Source organism: Lissotriton vulgaris, chromosome 11 (assembly GCF_964263255.1).
Source record: "Lissotriton vulgaris chromosome 11, aLisVul1.2, whole genome shotgun sequence".
NCBI classification, from domain to species: domain Eukaryota; kingdom Metazoa; phylum Chordata; class Amphibia; order Caudata; family Salamandridae; genus Lissotriton; species Lissotriton vulgaris.
Window position 1 is genome coordinate 548,702,863 of NC_141699.1, and position 9,452 is coordinate 548,712,314.

A 9,452-nucleotide genomic window follows, 5' to 3' on the forward strand; every position below is an offset into this window, starting at 1 on the left:
CAATATTAGCCATAGTCCCATGTTGTGCGGCAAGGTCCAGTAACGGTGCACGGCCCGACACACGGGGTCACACTCATCCCTCCCAGCCCCAGCACAGCAAAAACCTCTCCCCGACCACCCCGCTTCGAGCTCCCCCAACTACTCTCAGCTCCCTCCCCCCCCAGAACAGGGCCCAGCTTCGCGAGCGCAGCTCCCATCCAAATCTAGCGAGGACTCTGTGTCCTACCCCAATGACCCAACTATACCGTAGTCGACACTACAGTGGCCTTAGGGGCCCGAAAGGCGTAGCTCGGTTCCAAAAGCGGCCAACCTAGTCCCCTTCCCCCCATCCCGCAATCCCCCCTTTCAAGTCCGAAGTTCCATCCTATTGTACAGTGTTCGTTACCATCTGCCAGCCACGACTCTCCCCAGGCACCTTACCAGTCCAGCGTGGGGCATCTCCATTATCATTCGTCCATTAGACCTCCCGACGTATGTGGCGTGACGTCCGGGCCCTTAATACTATTTAAGCCTAATAGTTCCGCTTCCGAGCCAGTGACAAGGCCCTCTGCCTCCGAACTTCCACACGATCTAGACCTCACTGTGCCCGACAGGTCTATTACTGCTTGCAACGTGGCCTTCCTCTCGCCTTCAGTTTGTGATTCCGTAGGCTTCTGAGACCGTTGTTGGCGCTTCCGGATCCTTTGCGATTTCCGATTCGGCTGCTGGGTTCGCTCTTCTTCCGCCCTGTATTTTGCTCCATCCGTTCTGGCCTTGTACATGTCCCACCACGCCCAGGCGTCCGCTGAATTGGGAAAGAAGATCGTCTTGTCATCCACCACCACTCTGAGTTTGGCTGGGAACAGAAGTGAATATGGTATTCCTTCCATTCGGAGTTCTTTTTTGAGCAACAAGAAAGAGGCTCGCAGCTTCTGTGTCTCATATGTATAGTCAGGGAAGAGCGTCAGTTTACGGTTATCCACCTGGAAAGGACCCACGTCCCTCGCTCTCTGTAACAGCCAGTCCCGGTCCTTGTAGTGCAGCAGTTTTATCACCACCGGACGATGCTGTTGACCTTGTCTAGGCGGTCGGGCCGGGACCCTGTGCGCACGTTCCAGCGTAAAGAAGGGTGATAGGCCTTCCGGCGCCACCTCCGTCTTCAGCCATTGTTCCAGATACCCTACCATATCGTCCCCTTCTTTCTGTTCCGGAAGGCCCACCAAGCGCACGTTGTTGCGCCTGCCACGATTTTCCGCATCTTCAGCTCTCCTCTCCAAGGCCTGAATGCGATCGAGCGCGTCCCGGAGCCGCACTTCCATAGATTTGTGCTCGGGCAATATCTCCTTGAGGGTGTGTTCTGCAGTTTTGACCCTATCTTTGAGCTTATCATGGTCGGCCCGCAACAGCCCCAGTCCCGTTGCCACCTGGGCGATGTCTTGCTACAGCGCTTCTTTTGTGGCTTGGAGGGCTTCCAGAATGCAAGTTTGTAATTGCTGCAGGTCCGCCGGGGCCTGTGGGGTTCCGTCCGCCGCTCCCGAACCCGCGGCCTCCTCCACTTTTCCCCTAGGCTTTCCCATTCGATCTACTGGAAGAGGGGGGGGGGGGGAATTCCACCCCCACGCCGTCGGAAGAGGAGAAGGGCAAGCGGGTCGGCACCGCTGGTGTTCGGGCGGCTAGCACTGGGCCTCCAGGTGCTGTCAATGTCCACTTGGTCGCAATTCACCAGTGTCCAGTATCGACGGTTATCTCCACTATCCGCTCATTGTGGCTGCGTAGGCCTCAGTCCCGTCGCCAACAGGATCCAGCCAAAACTGTCCCCAGGCCGCTCAGCTCTTTCGGAGGAAGTTAAACTCAGTTCACCAGTGCCACCTCCATTGACTCCTGCAAGTGAGCAGGCTTACCGGATCTACTCAGTCTTTCAAGCCGTAACCGTTCTCGCTAAGGTCGCTCTGGCAATCAGGCCCACACTCCGGCTCTTCCCCAGTGCGTCGTCGCGAGGTAGCGTTTCCCACTCCCCCACCGTGCGATCGCGGGTCGATCTCAGGATGCTTCCGGATGCCTACCAGTTGGGCCCTTGTCCGCGCCGCTAGCGCCGTTCTGCTCCGCTTCCAGGCGCCGAGCTCCCCGCGGGTGCCAGGGTAGCCGCCATCTTGAGTTCTTCGGCCTTTGTTCGTGTGAGGTCCGGTCCACCTCGACTACAGGACCGACGAACTACCCTGTCCACAGCAGGAAGGAAGGCTCAGGCGAGCTCAGGCGACGTCACCTCAGTCCCAGGCTGTCCCTAAAGAGGCGCTATGGGAACTCGGTTAACTTTGTTCTCGATCCCAAGCTCTGGCCGCCATCTTGTCTCAACGCACGCTCGGCCCTTCTTTGTTCTTCTCTCGAGTCAATAAGCGCTAGGGACATCTTGAATTCGTCGCCTGGGGGTCCGTCGCCGTTCAGGTGGTCTACACTGATCGAATGATGCTCTTTAGGATGGATATCGTGCGGTTTTTCAGGATAAAAGCGGGGGATCGGGAGCAGAGCTCCGGGCTCACGCTGCCTGTCCGCTCGGCATCCAAGCCACGCCCCCCTTCCTGCTTGGACCTCATGGACGCTTACCTGGTGATCCCGATTTTCCGCCCCATCGCCGTTTCCTCCATTCATTTGGAGGCAGCAGATTTTAGAGTTCACGGCTCTTCCTTTCGGTCTCTCTTCGGTGCCCTGGTGTTTCACCAAGGTGCTCAGGCCGGCAGTGGAATTCCTGAGAGCTCGGGGAGTCAGGATGATTGTGTATCTAGACGATCTCCTCCTGATGGCCTCATGACCCTGTCAACTGACGGAGCATCTTCGGATGGCAGTGACTCTGCTCCAAGACCTCGGCTTTGTAATCAACGAGAAGAAATCGCTGTTACATCCATCCCAGTCGAATAAATTCTTGGGGTTCGTCATTGACTCTTTGTCCTCCACACTCAGCCTTCCAGCCAGAAAAGGGGCAAAAATTTGTCACGAGTTGCAGCAAGTCCTCTCCAAATAACAGGTTTCCCTGCGGCAACTGGCGCCTGTGGTCGGTCTTCTGTCCGCCTTGATTCAGGCCATCTTCCCAGGCCCACTTCACTACAGGGCCCTGCAGAGCCTCAAGGCTTACTTTCTTCAAAAAGGTTATCCTTACTCACACAGGGTAGATATTTTCGCCGAAGCAAAGGCAGAAATCCTTTGGTGGTTGGATCATATAGAAGCCTGGAACAGCAGGGCGATCTTCGGGTCGGCTCCGGACCTAGTCATAGAGTCAGACGCCAGCAAGCTCGGTTGGGGGGGCACACTGCGGAAGTCTTTCTACGGGAGGATTGTGGTCTCCCGAAGAACAGAAGTTACATAAAAACTGTCTGGAACTCCTGGCGGATTGTTTTGCCGTGCGGTGCTGGACGAAAGATTCGGTGCAGTCTTGCATTCTCTTTAAAATGGACAATGTCTCAGCAGTCTGCTATATAAATCACCTGGGAGGCTCCAGGTTGAAAGCTTTCTCGGATCTTGCGGCGAGCTTCTGACAGTATTGCCTGGACAGTCAGGTCTCGGTGACAGGAGGTTGTTGCGTCCCTCCACGACCTTTGGGGTCCGTTCATGATAGACCTCTTTGCTTCCAGGCTGGACCACCAGCTCCCGAGATTTTGCAGTTGGAGGCCGGACCCTCTGGCGGGGGCCAAGGACGCTTTCCTCCAGGACTGGAGCATGGAACAGGGGTACTCTTTTCCCCCTTCCCAATGATCACGAGGACATACACTCAAGTCCGCTAGCAAGCTGCGGACATGTCCTAGTCACACCGCTCTGGAGGTCTCAAGTGTGGTTTCCGGTTCTTCTGGAACTTTCTTGGGATTTTCCAATCCTACACCCCCAGTTTCCTTCTCTTCTGACAGACCTGAACGGAGCTCCTCATCCGCTGGTAACGACGAGCTTGTTGTCTCTCATGGCGTGGAGGATTTCAGGGGCAGATGGCAAACCCCGGGCCTTTCGTGAGAAGCTGAAATCCTCCTCTCCAAGGCTTGGGCGGACAGTACCGTAGAGAGGTACAAATTCGCTTGAGGCAGATGGTCCCGTTGGTGTGTGCAACAGGGTGTCGATCCCTTGGTCGCGGACGTGGTCCACGTGGTGAATTTTTTGGCCCATCTTGCCTCAAATGGTCTGGCCTATTGGTCAATTAATACCTTCAGATCAGCCATTTCCACTGGTCACGTTCCAGTCAATGTCTCTCCGGTGGGGGAGCATCCAACAGTCTGTAGACTCTTACGAGGTATTCAGCTTTCCTTACCACCGGAACCGCGTTATTCCGCGTTATGGGATGTCAATTTGGTACTGAATCTTTTTCTATCCTGGCAACCTAATCGGTTTCTTTCCAGGAAGGAATTGTCTGCAAAGTTAGCAATGGTCTTTTGCCTGGTATCCTGTAGAAGGGTTTCGGATGTTCGTGCCCTGGATATTACTGGTCAAGTGTTCGCTCCTAATGGGGTTACTTTCAACTTACTCAGACGCACTAGGTGCCACACTAGGGTCATATCCTACTCGGAATTCCCGGATTCTCCTAAACTCTGCGTGGTTCGTTGCCTCAAGGCTTATGAGGAGATGACGGAGCAATTTCGACCTCCGGGGGAAAGGCAACTTTTTTTTTTTTTTTGTAGTCCTCATACATGCCACCAGATGATGAATACTCTAGATGGGATCTCTCTGTGCCTTTCACACAGACAAACTCGATTGCCGCCCTGGTGTCTATGTGCGGCAAACAGGGATCCCCCAGAGGTAGACTGTCTCCTTGTCCAACTCCCTTTCCCTTCGATGGACCACCACAGGAACCCGTGAGGACCGGACCACAAACCTCTGGCATAATCATTGGACCACCGTTAGATCTTCGACCAGGCCACCAGTGCAGACCATACCCTGTCAATACTCGCTACATCGTAAGCCATATCTGACTTACTGACCATCATGATATTTTTTAAACAGTCCGCAAACCTAGGAGGGGCCTCCGACTTTCATTCCCTACAAATTTCTCTCCTAGCTATGACTATCAAATAGAATAGAAATTGTGAAGCAAAGCTATTCATGTTATATTCAGATGGCAAACCAAAAAAAAACAGTCTAGTAGAACACATAATCGAGATTGACAGAACCTCCTCCAAAAAGCCACAAACGGCCTCCCAATATCCAGAGATCTCTGAACATTCTAAAAACATGTGTCAGTCGTCTGCAGCCGGAAGTTTACATCTAGGGCAGTGATACATATCTAGCGTGACCTTGGATAATTTGGTCGGAGTCCAATAAACCCTGTAAGCTGTGAACAGATGATTTCTTCTCAAGTTTGCAGGCTTTATTAATCTCTGAGACATGGAAAATGAATCTGTCCATATGTTTTGGACCTCCTCAGGACTATCAGATAAAACGTTACCCCAGAGGTTCGCCAATTCAGAATCCAAGGTATCTTTTACACCCACAAACGACCTATACCAAAACGAGACCTCACTTTTCCAAACTCCGCCCCTACAGATAGAATCTAAAAGCCCTGTGTCCCCTTCAATCCATAGTGATTGCCTTGACCACCAGGCAGAAAGTTGATAGAACTTAAATCTTGTGAAAGACCTGTTGGTCAAATTCATTAGAGACTCCCAGCTCATAAGCCATGAGTTGACACAAAGATCCCCCCATTTCTTAAAGCCTACCGCTTTAAGCGACTGAGACAATTGGTAATTCCGGGGTACCGGGGGAATCCCAAATTGGGGCCTGTGTATTATAATAAGGAATCGCCCAAGTTCTCTGGACATTGTGGTACTGAAAATTCTGCACCCGTGTCATAAAAGATCGCCGTATCATGACGATGTTGGTACCAGCAGACCGGTAATGATTTGAATACTATGCATAAGCATTTTCGTCATGTTCGAGTGACGAAATCACCCTGAAATCGAAGTTTTCGTCCTGAACCCTCGGGTTCCATTTTGTGAACGGCTGCCATTTTGTGATTGCCCTCACATAGCCAAATAACTAAGGCTAAATTCGATCTGAAGGACACGTACACCTTTGCTGACTCCTCTGTGACCTGGGCAAGCTGACTCCACTGCCTGAAGCCAAACCTGTTTGGCCAGTTCCTTTCCCAGTGGCCGAATGAGATTAGTATCAAGGCACAACATGTCATAAACCGATCATCGCACACAAACCATGCCTAATCTCACACACACCTGTCCCTGTTTCTTCTTTATGACCTGCTTTACAAGGAGGAGGTGCCCGTTTTTATTAGGGGTCCGTCAATATCTGATGAAAGTTCTGGGCCTTGCCGGGTAATTGATTATGGACTGGACAAACTGAAATGTGGGCTTGTCATCATGACTCTGCTTTTTCTTTGTAGTGAAAATATATGAATGGTCTACTGTAAAATAAGGAATGTTTGCCTGAAGCATATTATTTTGTATATAAGGAGAAGTCTGGCTTTGTAATTTTGAGCAGTCTCCTGAGAACATACATGCTGTTGTACTTCTAGGATACCTGTTACTGGCTGCAGCCAATAAATACGATCTTTGACTTCACCAAGAAGACTCTGTGTTTCTGTAGTCTGGAACAGGAAGGACTCGAAGTCTTTGGGTGTTCTCCCTGGCACCGCTGGGTTCTTAAAAACCCGGTACTTCAGTTGGCACCCAACGTGGGGCAGTATCAGCGGTACCGGTCCAAGCCAGAGGTGTGTGAGGAGCTTCGTGTGAAAATTCTGGAGGAAGGCCGCCACTTCATCGACCCCTGCATGTCGACGTGGTCCGAAAGTCTTTGCTGCGAGGTTCCCCGCGTCCCGACGGCTACGAAGGACTGCTGCCCTGACTATCGCCCTGTTTTGGACCCTTGATGATTGGTAGAGCGAAACGATAGACGAGTCTTCTGGTGACGTCATCGATACCTCAGTTAAGTATAAGTGGAGCGCCTCCCAGTCCTTAGTTTGGTTCTTAGTTTTGGTATCCCCTTGGGATCGCTTTGTTTGGAACTTGCAAGTGCCAAAGCCGAAGGACTCGTGTATTCACAAGACTATCGTATTGGATAATTCTTTGAAGTTTGAAGCTAGACTAGAGAGCGAAGATGCCTGGTCTTAGCAGACTTGGAAATTTGTTTTGTCTTGGTTGTAATAGGGATTCCCGGTTGGAGGACTTGTGTCATGTTCCTCCGATTGGAACTCCGACCCATGAATTATATGTGAAACATGGCGTAGGCCCTATCGTATATAACGAAGTATGGATCCGATACACCAGAAAGGATGGTGTTTTAAAATGGCCCCAATATGGTAGTTTTGACACGGAGATTTTGGATAATCTAGAGGTTAAACTTTTTAAGAAGAAAGCCCGGCCAGCGATATTTGACTCTTTTCGCAAATGGCGCAAAGAAGCCAAACAGAGAGAAATGAAATTAGCGAAGAAAAATAAACGAGAACGAGGTATGTCAATGGTACAAGCTGCTGTTGCATTTAGGGATAACGAAGAAGAGCAAGAAAGCGAACAGATGAAAAGAGTAAAGAAGTTAGCGGTAGATAGATGCTACCCAGTTTTGCCAACTAAAGAACAGGAAGCAAGGAAAGATCTTGAGAAATATCCTTTAATGTCACATCTTTTGAGTTCGGCACCCCCTTATGCACAGAATGCTACGGCACCACCGTCACCAGTTGTGGCCGTGCAACCTCCGATTGTTGTGCCACCGGTGATTCCTCCACAACCAGCCCCTCTTCCGTTGACTACTGTTCCTTTGGCGCAGCCTCCTCAGGGGCCGCCAACTTTGCCTTCGTCTACTACTTCTACGTCTGTTCTTAATGCTCCTCCTACTCCGACTCTGGATTCTTCTACTGTTGTTCCGTCTTCCCTTATTCTTTCTTCTTCTCCTTCTACTAGACAGCGAATGACTGCTGCCTTTTCTGGTTTCTTTTCTCCTTGGTTGGGACAATTGGGTATGTCCCCTGTTACAGAGCGTAGACAGTGACGCAGTCAATTGCCTGATTCAAGAGAGAGAGAGAGATATTGGATCGATTGGCACATAAATGGGTTACAGACCAGATAAGATACGAACTAGAATCCGTTATGGATGTCTTCCATCAGTGGGAAGCATCGAAACAGAGATACGTTTTTGAGAAAATGTGTGTTTTCCTTTGTGAGGAATTGGAGGAAAACAATTTGGAATCCAATATGTCTGAGTTGTATCGTGTACGGTTCGAGTTTGCAAAAGGCACGATTGTAGGTTCTGATGTTAAGAAAGCAGTTGCGACATTGTTGTCGTTTAGGAGTGAGAGTGTTTCTCAGTCATTGTTTGAGTCCGAGGTTAAGCAGAAGGCAAGACAATATCCCATGAGAGAGGTTCCCCCAGTTTGGAGGGAAGGGGACGCTAATGCTAATCCCGCCATTCCGCCACATTTTCAGCGTGTGTGGGTATATGTTCCATGGAAGCGAGCTGAAGTTTTGGCCCTTAAACAGACATTGCCTGATCCCCGTAAAAATCCTGCAGGATATTACAAGGAATTATCACAGACTGCAGGCTCATGCATTATGAATTTAGCTGATATAGACATGTTATTTGGAAATGTTGTTCCACAGCCTTTATGGGGAAAGATTCGTCATGTGGATCATGATCAAGAGTTAGGTGATACATGGATTAATATTGCTGCTGCTGATGGCAGACAAGTTGGTGATGCTAAGCCCGAGCCTTTAATAGCAGAACTTCCTGGTAGGATTATTACGTATATGAAGACTTTAATGCCCGAATTGCGTGTGATTTGGGACAAGTTGTCTGGTTGCAAACAGAAGAAAGATGAGACTGTGTCTGACTTTTTCACGCGGTTTGAAGAGACTTTCGTAGATCATAGTGGTCAGGATATGGCTACTGAGGGTGGCCAGAGATTGTTTGTTGACAAATTTGTACATAATTTGCTTCCTGAATTGTGCAATAAGTTGAAGGACTCTGAGATTGCTTGGGCTGTTTCCACGTCAGCACAGATTTTAGCTACGGCCCAGTACTATGAAAATAGGCACAAAGATGAGTTAGAGAAAGCGGATAAAAAGGACCAAGGAATTGAAGACTAAAGTTCTTCTACAGCAAGCTTATCCACCACGTACTAATAATCAGCGCAATTATCAGCAACCTCAGCAATATTCGAGGAACTTGCAAAGAAACGAGTCTTCTCAACAACGTTTACCGTATGGACCCAATCAGTGTGCGTATTGTAAAGAAGAGGGTCATTTCAAGAGCAGTTGTCCGGTTTTGTTACAACGTATGAATGGTGCTTCTGGTGCAAGAGGTCGAGGTGTTAAACAAGCTCCTAGAGGTAGAGGACGTAGGAATTTCCCCCAGAACGCTCGTTCCTTCCCGCCTCAGAATTCGATGAATAGTTTCGACCAGCAGAATAACGCGTTTGCTAGGACGGCTCAGTACTATGCTGATGACTACTATGCAGAAGATGAAAATATGGAGGGTAATAATTACTAGGACAGCCT